This window comes from Tamandua tetradactyla, chromosome 6 (assembly GCF_023851605.1).
Source record: "Tamandua tetradactyla isolate mTamTet1 chromosome 6, mTamTet1.pri, whole genome shotgun sequence".
Lineage (NCBI taxonomy): Eukaryota > Metazoa > Chordata > Mammalia > Pilosa > Myrmecophagidae > Tamandua > Tamandua tetradactyla.
In genome coordinates this window covers 87,407,561-87,426,417 of record NC_135332.1, presented here as the reverse complement: position 1 = coordinate 87,426,417, position 18,857 = coordinate 87,407,561, and the positions used below count along the sequence as shown (strand labels likewise).

Sequence of the window (18,857 nt, the reverse complement as noted above, 5' to 3'; positions counted from 1 at the left end):
ATCGGTGAAACATCTGTGGGAGGCTTTCCCCAAGACCTAGTCGCTTTCTTCCAACCTTATGCCAAGTTCCCACACTATTCTACACGTGCCCTACCATAACGTACTCTCTCATGTTTCCCTATTAATTCTATTTTTGTCATCTTTTATCTTTATCACCAGATTGTAAGCTCCATGAGGCAGGGAAAATGTGTGTGTAATTCATCACAGTACTCCCTTAGCATGAGCTGTCACTGACATCTACCACATCGTGTTCAATTACAAAAACTAAGTACTGGCTGAGGGACACAGCATGCGTGACTTCCGGCCTGCAACCAGACTGAACCCCATAGACGTTCCCACAGCTTGCTTGAGCCACCCTGGTCAGCGTTTCAATGCAGGCTGACTGCCTGGCAAACTGTGCTCCTTCTCCTGCCACTGGTGGGTACGTGGCTGACTCAGGGCCATCAGCCACTCTCCTCCTTCCTCACCTGATGATGAAGCATCACCTTAGAGGGACTTCAGATAAATGGTAAAGAATGGGTCCATTTAGAATCTTTGTTGAATTCAGGATATCTTAATTTTGGATTATACAGTTTAGTTTTGAAGACTTTCCTGAGTTTTTCTCTTGCAAGCACTAATGAGTGGAAGTAATTATTTATTACCTTGACAAATCCAGTCCCTAGAGAAAGGTAGCACTAGAGAAAGGGCTGCAGGGCACCCTTGGTGGTCACCAGGTGCCACACTGAGCTTCACCATAGAGACCAAAAAGAGGTGGCATCCCCATAGCGCCTCTGGCCTGGCCACGGCAGCAGCATGGCTCACACAATTCAACGGGTGCCTCAGGCCAGCCCTCCCTAAAGCTCTCATACTCCACTATGAAGAGGAATCACAAGACCACTCAAACAGGATGCTTTGGACACAAACATTCCTTTTGGAGGAGAGAGCAAACAAAAAAAACACATTCAGCCATGTTTTGAACATATTTAAAACAGGGTAATGTGGTGTTTACACCACTAGCCAGTCTTGTCAGTAAGGGGATGTCTGTGGTCATGCGCACTGGAGGACAAGGTACCGGGAGGGGATGTCAGGGCCAGGCATCCACAACGTGCCATGTACTGCCCATTCTGCAGACTTCCAACTTACTGTACTCTCACATGGGCCCCATTTTACAGGTGGGGAAACTGAAGATCCACACAGTGGGTCCTTGGATTTACCCTGCCAAATCATTTCTGCTTCTCCACAGAGAATAAATGTGTCCTTCAAAATCAGTGGGAACAATTTGGGAGAATAAACACACAACCAATAGGACCCAGCATCACTAAGGAGGAATAATTTCCAATCACTGCAGAATCAACTTTTATCTAACACCTTTTGGAAAGTTGCACAGGACCTAAAAAGTAATGACCAAGGACAAAAGGACATGCAGTCTCATGACTATAGAGATGATTTTAGCAATTCTTCTAAATAAAGAGGAAAAGCAGACAGAGAAGCAAAGCACAAAAAAACACAGTGGGAGCAACAATGATCAGAGCAGACTAGGGCAGGCAGGACTCAGGCCCAGATCCCCCAATCCAGGGGATGAGAGGGACCCCTGCAGCAGCTGTTAAGCCTACACACCCTGCAACTGCACCTGGCTCCCGGGCTGGATAAAGACACAGACCCTGCTAACACCTGGTGCTCTATGTGCAATTCAGGTTGCGCAGAGTGGGTGTCTGGTAGACATTCAGGGAACAGAATTGCAGCTCCCCAATTACACTGTTAATGCTCTTGAGAAAAAAGAAACGCCTTCTCTTGCCTAACTAGTGCCTTACCCCAAATTGACAAAAATATCTTTTTACTCATTACTTCATTCACTTCCTGGTGCCAGGCACTGCTCTAGCTTTAAAGACAGGATGAAGAAAAGGTGAACAGGCCCTTGCAATAGCAGAGTTCACAGTCTCACGAATAACAATGAATACATTGTTGAATTGTTGAACGAAAACATAAAACAAAGAAATAATGTGACTGTGAAGAAAGAGTGGGTGTTGGGACAGTTTCGGGGTAGGGACAAGCCAGACCAGGTGTGGAGGAAAGCCGCTGGTGTGGGGAAACGGCCGGGTAAGGATGGGGGATGGGAATGGTGAGAAGCAGGCGAGGTAGGACCAGGCTTGGTGATCAAACGACAGGAAGCACATGGTTGTGTGGGTGTCTGTGGGGAGTGACAGGGCTACCCCGGAGATGCCAGCCATGCATGTGAGGGCAGCTGGAGAAGATGAGGAGGCCCAGGTCACCAACTAGCACTTGACCACTCTCTAAACTGTCCCTCCTGGCTGCCTTTAGCACACCCTGCAACAGTCACACTCAAGTAACCTCCAAATTTGGCCCTCCACCCGCACCTGTTTTCTGATTTTTTTATTTTTATTTTTTTTATAAAGCACCTGCCTAAGAATCATCTCGGTGGATCCTCACCAACAATCTTGTGAGAGAATTCCTCCCCCACCCTTAAATTTGATGAGCTAGGTGGGGTTCAGGCACTTGACATGAATTACTGGGCCACTGGATGGATCATGTAGGGTGTCAGATGCAGACATGCAAGCTCCCACATTCCAGGTTCCAACCCCAGCCCTCGCAAGAAGCACTCCCTACAGTCACCAGCTCCCATGGGGGCTGGCCAGGAACAAAACTGCTATTGTGATGGCTGTGACCATGATGTCTGCTGTTGACAAGGGTGGGCACACACGAGCAAGTTTCTCAAAGCCACAAGTGCACAGAGTCCAAGGGAGGACCAGCTCCCAACTGCTGGCAAACATGGATTTTGTTAGGATTTCAAAACTGCTTTTCTGCAGGCTATAAGCAGGTGTGAAATGTTTACAGAGTGATCTCGTAGATGGAGAGAAAACGGAATACATTTACCAGCCAGAGAACACACAATGATGAATGGCTGCAGTGGCCATATGCTGAAAGCTGGCACTCTTGACTGTTCAGTGATCGTTCCAGGCTCCCGAAGTGCTTCATGCACCCAATTCAATTGGCTCCCCTACTGCAGTGTAGTCCAGCTCTAGAGGCTATGAATAAGGTGGATAATTTTTTTTTGTACCCTCTATTCTTTTTTTTATTATTAATTTAGAAAAATTAACTAACACAACATTTAGAAATCATTCCATTCTACATATGCAATCAGTAATTCTTAATATCATCACATAGATGTGATGTGTATCATTTCTTAGTACATTTGCATCAATTTAGGAAAAGAACTAGCAAAACAACAGAAAAAGATATAGAATGATAATATAGAGAAAAAAATAATAATAATAAAATAAAAAATAAAAATATATATAAAAAGGAAAAAACAAAAAACACAAACAAAAACTATAGCTCAGATGCAGCTTCATTCAGTGTTTTAACATAATTACATTATAATTAGATAGTATTGTGCTGTCCGTTTTCGCGTTTTTGTATCTAATTCTGTTGCACAGTCTGTAACCCTTCAGCTCCAATTACCCATTGTCTTACCATGTTTCTAACTCCTGATGGTCTCTGTTACCAATGACATATTCCAAGTTTATTCTCGAATGTCGGTTCACATTAGTGGGACCATACAGTATTGGTCCTTTAGTTTTTGGCTAGTCTCACTCAGCATAATGTTCTCTAGGTCCATCCATGTTATTACATGCTTCATAAGTTTATTCTGTCTTAAAGCTGCATAATATTCCATCGTATGTATATACCACAGTTTGTTTAGCCACTCGTCTGTTGATGGACATTTTGGCTGTTTCCATCTCTTTGCAATTGTAAATAATGCTGCTATAAACATTGGTGTGCAAATGTCCATTTATGTCTTTGCCCTTAAGTCCTTTGAGTAGATACCTAGCAATGCTATTGCTGGGTCGTATGGCAATTCTATATTCAGTTTTTTGAGGAACCGCCAAACTGCCTTCCACAGTGGTTGCACCATTTGACATTCCCACCAACAGTGGATAAGTGTGCCTCTTTCTCCGCATCCTCTCCAGCACTTGCCATTTTTTGTTTTGTTGATAATGGCCATTCTGGTGGGTGTGAGATGATATCTCATTGCAGTTTTGATTTGCATTTCTCTAATGGCCAGGGACATTGAGCATCTCTTCATGTGTCTTTTGGCCATTTGTATTTCCTCTTCTGAGAGGTGTCTGTTCAAGTCTTTTTCCCATTTTGTAATTGGGTTGGCTGTCTTTTTGTTGTTGAGTTGAACAATCTCTTCATAAATTCTGGATACTAGACCTTTATCCGATATGTCGTTTCCAAATATTGTCTCCCATTGTGTAGGCTGTCTTTCTACTTTCTTGATGAAGTTCGTTGATGCACAAAAGTATTTAATTTTGAGGAGCTCCCATTTATTTATTTCTTTCTTCAGTGAACGTGGATAATTCTGACAGGCAAAGCTATGATACACTTAGCACAGGCTAGCAGAGCCGAGAAGCCTCCCTCTCCCTGGGTATGCAGACCCAGCTGACACAGAACCTTCCTAAGCTCTGCTCTAATCAGGGGGCTCTTTACTGAGCCCTCCACCAGATAGATACCAGTCAGGTTGCTACACTGTCTGTACACAACAGCTAATTTATGATACCCTCACTTTATAGCCAGGAAAGTCAAGGTTAGCCAGGGTTCCATCATTTGCTGAAGGGCCAGAGCTGTTCTAGGTGAAGAATGGACTCCAGGTTGGCCGATCCTACAGAAGGCCTGCTCCCACAGTCAGAAACCAGCAGGACGGTGACTAACCCAGACTCCTTTACCGAAATCCCGCTTTCTCTTGATATAGAAGAATGAGGTTCCAATTCACTATGATTTGCTGATTTGATTTAGCTTTATTTCTTCACTTACATTATTTACTCTTCATATAGTCCTATGAAGCCTGCATTATTAGCCCATTTTACGGATGGAAACTGAAGGTCACACAAATGCACTACAGAGTCAGCTTTGGGGAGTATGACATCCAGCAAGCACCCACTCTTTGCAGTATCTATTCTCAGGTTCCTCACATGGTATGTAGCAAAGGCAGTCATGAGCATGCATTGACACAGCCAATGCTGACTGAGGGAGAAAGAAATCCTTGAAAAGCTAAAGCAGCACATGTTATCTTTTACCACTTTAGCTGGGGGTGCTCCCTAAAAGCTGTTTTCATCAAATGAGACCCCACCTTCCTCAGCAATCACTGTATAGGTTCAGTGTGTTTCCAATTCAATAATACCACTCTTGCTTTGGGGAGAAGCACCATGCCACAACCTCAGAGTCCCCAGTAGGTCCCCCTGAGATGGAGCCCCCAGAACCACCGAGCCACTTCACTAACCCACTCCACTCCCACCACAGTGGGTGTCCTTGACAAGTGGGAAAAGGTGCGTAATTCAAGTTCTAAGGCCACCACCACATTCGCCACCAACAGGCTTTGGACTGAACTCCTAACTCTTGCCCCGCCACCCTTCCTGCCTCTGACTGAGCAGCACCTGTTACCTGGAAAGCCCTCCTCAGCCTCAGCATGGCAGCCCTTTCCAGCTCCCAGGGCCCAACCCCAGCAGGAGGCTCAAGAGAAGGAACATGGATGCCTATCCCTGCTCCAGCACAGCTAATTCCAGGAACTTGACCACTCCTGAACTTCAGTGCCCTATGACCTCATAGGATGTCTGCAAGGATTGAGTGACATTTAAATGTAAAGCACTTAACAGATTTCCTGGCCTGTAAACCCCTTTCGATAAAGATCAATTCTTTTCCTTCCCTTGATAAGAAGCTAGTACAGAAGAGTGAGGAAAGCAGTGGATGTTACAGGATGCATACAGGAATCTAAGAATTCTGGGACAGAAGAGAAACAACATTCTGGAAAATCAAGTAAGGTCTAATCACAAAGGGCATTGAACGCAGAACAAACAGGCTTTGGGAATCTCTGCCACAAGTAAAAGATCGGAAGGCAGGGACTTCTGGGAAGATGGCCAGATAGAGTTCACCCCTTCTCCATGGAAAAATTAGAGAAGGGACGGGAGGGCAACTGAGACCAGGATTCAAGAGTGCAGCTGACCTGGGGGAGCCTTCTGCACTACACAGGACAGCCCTGGTTGCAGAGGCCGAGGAACTGAGAAGTAGAGAGCTGGAGCCTGGTGCAGAGGCACAGAGCCCGCAGGAGTGCACAAACGGGAGCCGAGGACTAGGAAGCAAGCCAGGCCACATTCTTTGAATGCTCTACCCTTACCAGTGCAGCCCTGTGACCCACAACCCACCCTACACCCCACGCATCCAAACACTATCACCTGTTTCCATTTCCCGTGCTCCAAGCACCCCCGCCCCTGCACATGTACCTACCCCACACCCACACCCCAAGTGCAGCCCAACCCACCTCTCCTGCACACTTCCAGAGACCTACCTCCCCCTCCCTGTGCCCTGCAGGCTTTTGCCAATTCATAAAGGCTGCAAGCACTAGCCTCAATGTTCGGGCTACCCAGACATGTTGCCCATAGTGTGGTTCAGCCTCACTCCACCCACCCTGAGCTCTGAGCATCACTTTACAGCACTCCTAGTACTGTGATTCTAGAATCACACATGTGCACGGTCCTCAGTCACAATTCGAAGCTCTGAGAAAGGGCCAACCTGCACAGCCAGGTCAAATTTCCTCCAACTAGCAAAGGCATAACACCAACCTGCTACCATAGTGCTACACATGCTCACAGAAGGCCCTGTGCCCTAGGCCAGTGCATACCAGGGTTATACCCCCCAGACTGGTGCACCCACACTGGTCTACATCCTCCCTGGTCACTGAACACCACGTTCACAAGCATCACCATAAAGTCCCCAACCTGTACTTATACCTGCCCTGAAATGTATCACTGCACTGTCGTGCCCTGCCCAGTACCCAGCTTCCTGCTGTGCATCCATCCTGTGAAAACACAAGCTTTAGACTACTGAAAGAAATCAACTCCCAACGTAAACCAATCAAGATATTTACATGCGATGAAGACAGAAGATCACTAAGCATATCACAATGCACACAGATATAGCCCAGTCTAAGGACCAAATTGAAACACCAGAGGAGACACAGACATTGGAACAACTAATCAAAGATGTTCACATTACTATACTTAATAAAATATGTGCAATGGCAAATGACATAAAGGAGATCGAGAAGACACTAGAAGAGCATAAAGAACAATTTAAAAGAATAAATAGAAAAATAGTGGATATCACAGATATTGAAGACTCTGTTAACAAACAAAAAACATACTAGAGGCACACAACACCAGATTTGCAGGGACAGAAGAAAGAATAAGAGATATAGAGGACAGAATAACTGACTTCACAGACTCAAAACAACAAGTGACAAAAAAGATGGAAAATTTTGAATTGGATCTCAGGGAAATAACAGACAAAACAAAGTGCACAAATATAAGAATCATTGGTGTCCCAGAAGGAGAAGAGATGAGTAAAGGGCTAGGAAGAGTAGTTGAGGATATAATAGGGGAAAACTTCCCAACCCTTGTAAAGGACATAAATATACAAGTCAAAGAAGTCCAACAAACTCCAAACAGAATAAATCCAAACAGGCCTTCACCAAGACACATAATAATCAGTATATCAAATGTTAAAGAGAGGCAGAAAATTCTGAAAGCAGCAAGAGAAAAACAATCTACTACATACAAAGGAAACCACATAGGACTGAGTTCAGACTACTCAACTAGCACCCTGGAGGAGAGAAAGCAGTGGTATGATATATTTAAGATCCTGAAAGAGCAAGACTTCCAGCCAAGAATTCTTCAACCAGCCAAATTGGTTTTTTTTAATCCCCCCCTTCAAAACTAAGGGGGAGATTAAAGTTTTCACAGACAAAGAAGTCCTGAAAGAATCTGTCAACAAGAGACTGGCCCTACAAGAAATACTGAAAGGAGTTCTGCTGACTGAAAAAAAAAAGACAGGGAAGACAAGTCCAGAGGAGGGCACAGAATTTAAGAGTACAAGTAAGGGTAATTTAGAGGAAAAAAAGAAAGAGGGAAAAGAATATATAGATCTGACAAATAAAATAAAAAAGATAAGATGGTGGATTCAAGAAACATCTTTTCAGTAATGATTTCGAATGTTAACAGACTAAAGTTACCAGTTAAAAGATACAAGACACTATCTACCAACTAAAGGGATACAGTTTATGCCCCTAATCAAGGAGCTCCAAAGTACATGAGACAGACACTGGCAAAACTGAAGGAGGCGATAGATGTTTCAACAATAATAGTAAGAGACTTCAATACACCATTTTCTTCTATAGATAGAACAATGAGACAGAAGATCAACAAGGAAATAACTTGATTAATGAATTAGACCTAACAGACATATAGAGGTCACTGCACCCCAAAACACAAGGATATACATTCTTCTCTAGTGCTCCTGGAACATTCTCCAGGATAGAACATATGCTGGGGCACAAAACAGGTCTTTATAAATTTAAAAACACTGAAATTATTCAAGGTACTTTCTCTGATCACAGTTGAATGAAGCTCAATCTCAATAACCACCAAAGAACGAAAACATTCACAAGTATATGGAGTTAAATAACACACTGTTAAACAACCAGTTGGGTCAAAGAAGAAATTGCTAGAGAAATCAGTAGCTATGTGGAGACAAATGAAACTGAGAATACAACATATCAGAACTTATGGGATGCAGCAAAGGCTGTGCTGAGAGGGAAATTTATTACCCTAAATGCCTATATTAAATAACAAGAACAAATATCGAGGACTTAACGACATGCCTGGAGGAACTTGACAAAGAACAGCAAATTAACCCCAAAGCAAATAGAAGAAGAGAAATAACAAAGATTAAAGCAGAGATAAATGAATGGGAGAACAAAAGAACAACAGAAAGAGTCAATAAAACCAAAAGTTGGTTCTTTGAGAAAATCAATAAACTGACATAGAAAAAGAGAGACAGGATGCAAATAAAATCAGAAATGAGAACGGATACGTTACCACAGACCCTGAAGAAATAAAAGAAATCATAAGAGGATACTATTGAGCAACTATATGCCAACAAACTAGACAACTTAGATGAAATGGACAAATTCCTGGAAACACACAAACAAGCTACCCTGACTCAGGAAGAAATATGTGGAAGAGGAATTCTAGAAGGAGAGGAGGGTGAAAAGGTGGCACAAATGACAGAGACCAGTGAGATGATGGATTCAAATTTCTTTAAGAAAAAATTGAAAACCACAAGCTCTATGTTCAACAAAACTAGCCTTCATATATGAAGGTGAAAAGGAGACATTTCCAGAAAAGCAAAGACAGATATTTCATAGCTAGCAGATCTGTCCAGCAAAAAATACAAAGAGAATGCTTCAACTTAAAAGGCAAGAAAACTGAATTCAGACAAGAAGCAAAAGGCATTGTAAAAGTAATTATGTCGGTAATTATAAAAGAAAGCATAAACAATTTTTCTCTTTCCTACTCTTAAGACAAGTGCATAAAACAATAATTACAAAATTATATTGACTGATAATAACCAAAGATACGTAATAAATGTGGCAATAACAGCACAAAAGAGGGGCCACAGAAAGGAATTAAATTCTCCAGCTGATAATTCAAGTACACAAGGAGAAATAGAGCAGAGGAAATGGTAAAAAAGTAAATGTAAGTTAATATAAAAGATTCTACAACTATATCTTTTCCTTCATTCTCTTCTAACTCCTTTAAAAGACATAAGAGTATATATATAAAGAAATAATTTTAATACTATTACTGGCTTTACACATGACAACAAAAACAAAAAGAACGAGGAAGGGAATCAAAGGACTGAACTACATGGGAGAAAATTTTTTATACTTTATTGATATTAAATTAGCATGAATCTAGAATAGTTTGTTGATAAATGAAGATGAATATTGTAATACCTAGAGTGACCACTAAAAACACGATTCAAAACCTAGTTAAAAATCAACAAAGTAGTTAAAATGATACAGGAGACAATACAAATTTAATACAATGGAGGCACTAAAGAAAAAAAATTATGGGGCATACAGAAAATAAATAGCAAAATGGTAGAAATAAATCCTACCAAATTATTAACAGAAACAGTTAAGTATAAATGGATTATTCAATTCAATCAAATGACAGAGCTTGCTCGGATTAATAAAAAAAAGATCAAACTACATCCTTCAGGAAGAGACATTCTTAAAATTCAAATACATAAATAGGCTGAAAATAAAAGGACAGAAAAAGATGTATCTCTGAAACAGTAAGCATGAGAGGAATAACTATAATAATACGAAACAAAACAGAGCTTAAGACAAAAAAAGTTACAAGAGAAACATTTTATAATGATAAAAGGTAAATTCATGAGGAAGATACAATTATAAACAATAATAAATATATACATATCTAACAACAGAACCCAAAAAACAAATGAAGAAAAATCCACAGAATTAATGGAAAAAACAGACAATTCAACAAAAACAACTGAAAATTCCAATACTGCATTCTTAAATATGGATAGGACAACTAGACAGAAAAATAGAGAAGACTTGAATAACACAATCAACTAATTTGGCCTAACTGACATCTATCTTTAGAATAGGCTAATAAAGAAGGGCAGAATACACTTTTTTTTTTAAGAGTACACATAAAAACTCAGGGACAGGCCAGATGCTAGGCCATAAAGCAAATTCCAATACATTTAAAATAACTGAAATCATGGAAAGTATATTCTCCAATCTAAATGGAACTGAAAAAGAAACCAACAATAGGAGAGACTACAGGAAATTCACAAATGCTTATAAACTAAACAATATACTTCTAAAAAACCTATGGATCAAAGAAGACATCAAAAGATAAATTACTTAAAATATTGAGTTGAATAAAAAGTGAAACTCAAAAATCAAAATGTACAAGGCACAGTTAAAGCTGATTTAGAGGGAACAATTTCTGGTTGTAAATGCTTACATCAGAAAAGATGTCAAATCAATAACCTAAGCTTCCACCTTAAATCCAAAACAAGTAGAAATAAGAAAATCATAAAGATGAGGAAAAATTTTTAAAAGAAAGATAAAGAAAAGTAATCAATCTATCGCATTTCTCGATACTAGCAATAATAATCTACAAAGGAAATTAAGAAAACAATTTTATCACAACAGCATCAAAAAGGATTAATTGGAGACTTCAGTTGACCAAGATGGCAATGTAGGACACTCTGCTCCAGGGTTCCATCCCCCCACAGATCATTAAACAACCTGCAGAAACTAAGAGAACCATTTTCCTCAAAGCTCCAGAAAAAAGTCAGAAGGTTGCAATATGAGATCTAGTGCCAAATGAAGCTTAAACTGGCAATAGGAGAAGCTCAAAATGCCCACTGTGGTTTTGATTTGTATTTCCCTAATAGCCTGATTTAGGATAAATTAGGTTGAGCATCTTTTAACATGGTTTTAAGCAACTTGTATTTCCTCTCAGAAAAGTGTCTGTCCATGTAGGAACAGTTTATGTGTGTGCTAGTGAAGTTAAGTTAGAATCAAATCAAAGGTGACTGTTAAAGACCTAGAATGTTACATTTAAGCCCCATGGTAACCTTAAAGAAGTAACTGCAAAATATATATACAGAAAGAAGGGAGAAGGTACTCAAAATGGTACACTATAAAAGACCAAATAAGTATGAAAGTAGACATTAGCTAAAGAGCTCAAGGACAAAAAAGGTACAAGACTTAGAAAAACAAAATAACAGACCTTACACCCAAAGCACAAGCAATGAAAGAAATAGATACACGGGATCTCCTCAAAATTAAACACTTTTGTGCATCAGAGGACTTAGTCAGAAAAGTAAAAAGGCAGCCTACACAATAGGAGACAATGCTTGGAAACCACATATCAATTAGGGTTTACTATCCAGAATATATAAATAGATCCTACAACTTAACAACAAAAAGACAAACAACACAATTAAAAATAAACAAAAGACATAGACACTTTTCAGAAGAGGAAATACAAATGGCTCAAAGAATTGAAGATATTCAACCTCACTGGTTATTAGGCAATGCAAGTCCAAAACCACAACAAAATATCATCTCATACCTACTAAAATGGCTTATTAAAAAAAAAAACAGAAAACTACAAGTGCTGGAGAGGATGTGGAAAAAGAGGCACACGTAGTCATTGTTGGTGAGAATGTAGAATGGTGCAATTGCTCTGGAGGGCAGTTTGGTGGTTTCCCGGAAAGCTAAGTATAGAATTGCCAAATGATCCAGCAATCCCATTACGAGGTATATATTCAGAGGAACTGAAGGCAAGGACACAAACAAACATCTGCACATCTATGTTTACAGTGGCATTATTTATGATTTCTAAGAGATGGAAATAGCCCAAATGTCAATCAACGGGTAAGTAGCTAAACAAACTATGGTTTATACATACAATGAAATATTACATAGTTGTAAGACAAAATAAAATCACGAAGCATGTAACAATGTGGATGAACACCGAGGATACTATACTGAGTGAAATTAGTAAGAAACAGAAAGGCAAGTACAGTATAGTCTCATTAATATGAACCAACATTAATGAGAGAAATTTGTGAGTTAAAGTTGAGAACACAGGCTATCAGGAGACAGAAAGAGGGTAGAGATTGGGCACTTGATGCTGAAGAAGTAACAGAATGTTGAACCGGACTGAATAGAAAGCTCCAGAAATGGACAGCACACTATCTGTGCCGGTTTGAAAATATTAAGTATCCCAGAAAAGCCAAGTTTTAATCCTGATCCAATCTTGTGAGGCCATACCTATTATTTAGGATGGGAAACTCTGATTGGATTTGTTTCCATGGAGATGTGACACACCCAGTTGTGGGTGTGAATTTTGATTAGATGGAGATATAATTCCACCCATTCAAGGTGGGTCTTGATTAGTTTCTTGGGTCCTTTATAAGGGAAAACAATTTGGAGAAACCTCAGATGCAGACACTTGGAGCTGTTGCTTCAGAAATGACAGAAGCAGTTGCTCCAGAGCTGACAGAGAACCAGATGTTTGCAGATGACCGCAGCGCTAACAGAGAGAGCAGATGCTCAGACATGGGCAGAGCCCAGCAGTCATCACAATGTGCCTTCCCATGAGACACTAAGCAAGCCTGAACCCAGACTTGTGTCCCAGAGGAGCTAAATGAAGGTCCACAGATGCTGAAAGATGCCACTGGCATTAGAAGCTGGAAGCAACAGAACCTGTAACAAGGACCAGTAGAAGCCAGCCACTTGTCTTCCCATGTGACAGACACTGCCCTTTCTTGAGTCAAGGAATCTTTTACTGGGTGTCTTAGTTTGGACATTTTATAGCCTTAGAACTACAAATTTGTTATTAAATAATTTCCCTTTATAAGAGCTATTCCATTTCTGGTATATTGCATTCTAGCAGCTTTAACAAACCAAAATAGATTGAATGTCTGTTAAGATGTCAATTTTACCCAAATTTATCTACAAATTCAATGCAATACCATCAAAATCCCAACAACCTACTCTGAAGAGTGGGTAAAGCTAGTTATCAAATTTATCTGAAAAGGAAAAAGATACCAAATAGCTAAAGATATATTAAAAGAGGAGACTGAAGTCAGAAGACTAACACTTCCTGACTTTAAAACTTACTATAAAGCCACAGTGGTCAAAACAGCATGATACTTGCACAAAGAAAGGAGTATCAACCATGGAATCAAACCAAGACTGTGGCGACAGACCACCAAATCTATGGACAACTGATCTTCGTTAGGCCCCCAAATCCACTGAATTGGGACAGAATAGTCTTTTCAATAAAGGGACATGGGAGAATTGGATATCAATAGCCAAAAGAATGGAAGAGGACCCCTACCTTAAACCCTATACAAAAATTAATTCAAAGCAGATCAAAGACCTAAATGTTAAGTGCCAGTAGCATAAAACTTCTAGAAAAAAATGTAGGGAAACATCTTCAAGAGCTAGTAATAGGAGGTAGCTTCTTAAACTTTACACCTAAAGCGCAAGCAGTGAAAGAAAAAATAGACAAATGGGAACTCCTTAAGATCAAGAGCTTCTGCGCCTCAAAGGACTTTATCAAAAAGGTGAAAAGCAGCCAGCTCAATGGGAGAAAACATTTGGAAACCACATATCGGATAAAGACTAGATACCCTGCATGCATAAAGAAATTATACAGCTTCGCAACAGAAGAACAAACAACCCAACTATAAAATAAGCAGAGGATATGAATAGACACTTTTCTGAAGAGCAAATAAAAATTAACAGGAAGGTATCAACAATACCACAGCACTACCAGAGCAATAAGTTTCAAAGTGCATTGTAACAATTAGTTGTAGAACAGATTTCAGAGTTTGGAATGGGTTACAATTCCACAAGGTTTTTATTTCTAGCTGCTTTAAGGTACTGGAGGCTAAAAGGAGTATTAGTATAATGATTTAGCACTCATACTCATTTGTTAAACCTGGCCTTCTCTGTATAACTCCACTGTAACCTTGGATCCTTCTCCCACTTTTTAGGGGTATTTGGGCTATGCCCATTCTAACTTTTTCATGTTGCAAGAAGCTGTCAATAATATGCGATAGGGGGGTGGAACTACTTGATGTTCTGGAAAGGCTAGGCCCTCTGCATTTCAGGACTAAACTGGTCCAAGAATCCATCTGGAGGTTGCAGGTTTTAGAGAGTTACCCTAATGCATGGAACCTTTGTAGAATGTTCTATAATGCCCTAGGTATTCCTTAGGATTGGCAGGAATGGTTTTGGTTGGGGTCTGGCAAATTATGATAGGTAGCAATGTCTAACTGAAGCATGCGTAAGAGTGACCTCCAGAGTAGCCTCTTGACTCTTGTTGAACTCGCTCCGCCACTGATACCTTATTTATTACACTTCTTCTCCCTCTTTTGGTCAGAATGACATTGACGATTCCACAGTGCCAGGGCTAGGCTCATCCTTGGGGGTGATCTCTCCCACCACCAGGGAGACTTTTATCTCTGCCTGTCATGTCCCACATAGCAGGGACAGCAATGAAACACTTACAGAGTTGGGCTTCAAGAGAGAAAGGCCACATCTGAGCAACAAAAGAGGTCCTCCAGAGGTGATTCTTAGGCATACCTATAGGTACATAAGCTTCACAAGAGCAAACCTCAAGATCTAGAGCTTGGTCTATTGATTAGGGTGTCACTAATGTTTGGCACAGTATCAGGGGTTTCCCTAGTGGTAAAGTTTAGTAGTTCCATAATTTTTCTCCCATCCCTCAAGGGACTTTTAGGCAATGGTTTCTATATACCAAAAACACAAGAAAATAAAAGTAAAAATAGATAAATGGGACTTCTCAAAATTAAAACCTTTTGTGGGGGGGTATGAAGGTAGTTCAATGGTAGAATTCTCTCCTGCCATGCAGGAAACCCAGGTTCAATTCCTGGCCCATGCACCTCCCTACCAAACAAAGAAACTGTATTAGTTAGGGGTCTCTAGAGAAACAGAATCAACAGGAAATATTCGTAAATATAAAATTCATAAAAGCATCTCACGCAATTGTGGGACATGAACTCCACAGGAGAGGCTCACCAGCCAAAGGAGGAAGGGAGCCTGTCTCTTCTGAATCCTCCTTAAAAGGCCTCCAGTAATTAGATTAAGTATCACTCATTGCAGAAGACACTCCCCTTGGCTGATTAGAAATGGAATCAGCTATAGATGCAGCTAACGTGATCATGATTTAATTCTATGAAATGTCCTCATGGCAACAGACAGGCCAGCACTTGCCCAACCAGACAAACAGGTACCACCACTTTGCCACGTTGACACATGAACCTGACCATGACAGAAACCAACAAAAACAAAAGCAAAAAAATTCAACAAATGATTGTGCAATAACAAGATCCTCACATGGAAAAAAATTGAAATGTGACCCCCCCACATACAGCATAAAAAAAAGAAAGAAAATTCTTTGTGCATCAGAAGACTTCATCAAGAAAAATAAGACAACCTACAGAATGGAAGAAAATAGTTGGAAACCATAAATCTAGATAAGGGTTTAATATCCAGAATACATACAGAACTCCTAGAACTCAAAATAAGAAGACAGCTCAATTAAGAAATGGATAAAATAACTTGAATAGCTATTTCTTCAAAGATAAACAAATGACCAATAAGCACATGGAAAGAGTCTCAACATCATTAGCCATTAGGGAAATGCAAAGCAAAACCACAATGAGACATCATTTTATACCCATTAGAAGGGCAGCTATTAAAAGAATGGAAATATAAGTGTTATAAAGGATATGGAAAAACAAAACCCTCATACTTTAGTTGGTGGGAAAACAGTTTGGCAGTTCCTCGGAAAGTTAAGTATAGAATTACCATATGGCCTGGTAAATCCACTCCTAGGTATATACCCAAAAGAATAAGGTCTCCTACAGACATATGCAAACTGATATTCACAGCAGTATTATTCACAATTGTAAAAAATGGAAGCAACCCAAGATCCATCAAGAGATGCATGGATAAATAAAATGTGGTATAACCAAACAACAGAATATTATTTGGTTGTAACAAGGAATGTAATTCTGAAGCATGCAACAACATGGATGAACCTTGAAGACATCATGTTAAATGAAATAAGCCAGACACAAAAGAACAAATACTGTATGATCCCACTGAAATAAAATAAGCAGGGGGCAGGCCATAGTGGCTCAGCAGGCAGAGTTCTCATTTGCCATGCCGGGGACCGGGGTTCAATTCCTGGTGCCTGCCCATGCAAAAAAAAAGAAAAAGCAGAATATGCAAATTCATAAAGTCAGAAACTAAAACACAGGTTATTTGAGGCCTGGTGGGGTTTGGGGTGGGGAGTTAACTTCTAATTTGTAAAGAGTTTCTATTTGGGGTGATGGAAAGTTTTGGTAATGGATTACGGTGCTGGTAGCAGAACACTGTGCATGTAATTAACACTACTGAACTATATTGCAGGTGGATAAAATGGGAAATTTAGATCCTCGTTTCAAATCACCTACAAAAATTAACCCCATATGGATTATAGGCCTGAATGCAAGCGCTAAATCGATAAAACTCTAAGAGGAAAACAGAAGAGTAAATCTTCGTGGCCTTGCAGTACACAAGAACTGCTTGGAAACAACTCAGAAAGTAGAAGTCATAAAAGGAAAAGTTAATCAGTTTGACTTCATTGTAATGGAAAACTTCTTCACTTCAAAAGACACCACTGATAACATGAAAAGACACATACTGGGAGAATATACTTGCAAATCATATATCTGATAAGGGCCTGTATCTAGTATATGTGTGCTGGTTTGAAATGATGTAGATACCTTAGAAAAGCCATATTTTAATTCTAATCCCATTTTGTAAAGGCAGCCATTTCTTCTAATCCCTATTCAGCACTGTATGTTTGAAACTGTAATTAGATCATCTCCCTGGAGATGTGATGTAATCAAGAGTGGTTGTTAAACTGGATTAGGTGACAACATGTCTCCACCCATTCAGGTGGGTCTTGATTAATTTCTGAAGTCCTATAAAAGAGGAAACATTTTGGAGAATGAGCATGAGTGATTCGGAGAGAGCAGAGAATGCTGCAGCATCAAGAAGCAGAGTGTCCACGAGCTAGCAACCTTTGGAGATGAAGAAGGATACCGCCTCCCCGGGAGCTTCATGAAACTGTAAGCCAGGAGAGAAAGCTAGCAGGTGATGCTGTGTTCACCATGTGCCCTTCCAGCTGAGAGAGAAGCCCTGACTGCGTTCGCCATGTGCCTTCTCACTTGAGAGAGAAACCCTGAACTTCATCGGCCTTCTTGAACCAAGGTATCTTTCCCTGGATGGATGCCTTTGATTGAACATTTCTACAGACCTGTTTTAACTGGGACATTTTCTTGTCCTTGTTAAATTCTTTTAAAAGCCATTTCGTTTCTGGTACATTGCATTCCAGCAGCTAGCAAACTAGAACAATATGTAAAGAACTATTTCACCTCAGTAATCAAATAAAATAATCCAGTTTTTTAAATGAACATAAAATTTCAATAGTCATCTCACCAGAGATATCTGTACCAATAAGCATATGAACAGATGATCAACATCGTTAGTCCTTAGGGAAATAAAACTTAAAATTATAATGAGATACCACTTCACTACCACTAGAAGTCTCTAATTTAAAAGAGCCAATAACAACTGTTGGTAAGGATACAGAGAAACTAGGACCTTCATACACTACTGGTAGGAATGTAACATGGTGTAGCCACTTCAGAAAACAGTTTGGCAGTTTCTTAATCCAGAATACTTTAATCAGGGGCCTGATCCACTAGTGATCTTGGGCAGTACAGCAACTCCTGGTTTTGGATTCCCCACAAGATATATGGAGCCCTACACTTGGTTTTTTGAGAAGCAAGACTTCGGTCTCTGAAGTCTCTTATACAAATGATACCTTGAGCCTGTTCTCATCAGTGGAAACTTCTCTTAAAGAAAGTGGAGAGAAAGGTTAAATGTGAGGCTAAAGATTAGAATCAAGGTTTTGTGGTTCCAAACCCAATGGCTAGATGAGTTGTCTTTTACACCTCACAGCAATATGCTCTCCATAATTCTCTTCAGAAAACCCTCCTGATGGTATGAGTATTTTTCTCAACAGGTTTAGCTTTTGCCCACCAACAATAGCCTTAGTACCAAACTACCTACTGATGATTGCTTGCTCCAAATACAGAAAACAGGCAGCACAGGGAGGTCTGGGTGTTAACCTTCCCTCTATCGATGTTTCTCATCCCAAAGGCTAGTGCCATCTCCAGAAAGTCCTCAGTTCCACAAAATACCATTCCTGACAGCAACATGAGGAGACTATACATGTTGGTACAGATATAAGCAGAGAGTGCCCCTGCGGCCTGTCAACAGCAGACAGAGAGGTGATAACCACACGTAGGAGGGGTCA

At 40.3% G+C, this 18,857-nt stretch overlaps 1 protein-coding gene across 7 annotated transcripts in view; it reads right to left on the bottom strand.

Annotated features, from left to right (window-relative positions):
- The window catches only part of TRAPPC9 (trafficking protein particle complex subunit 9), an 889,500-nt gene that overhangs the window by 554,350 nt on the left and 316,293 nt on the right, over positions 1-18,857 (bottom strand). The window lies entirely within an intron of this gene.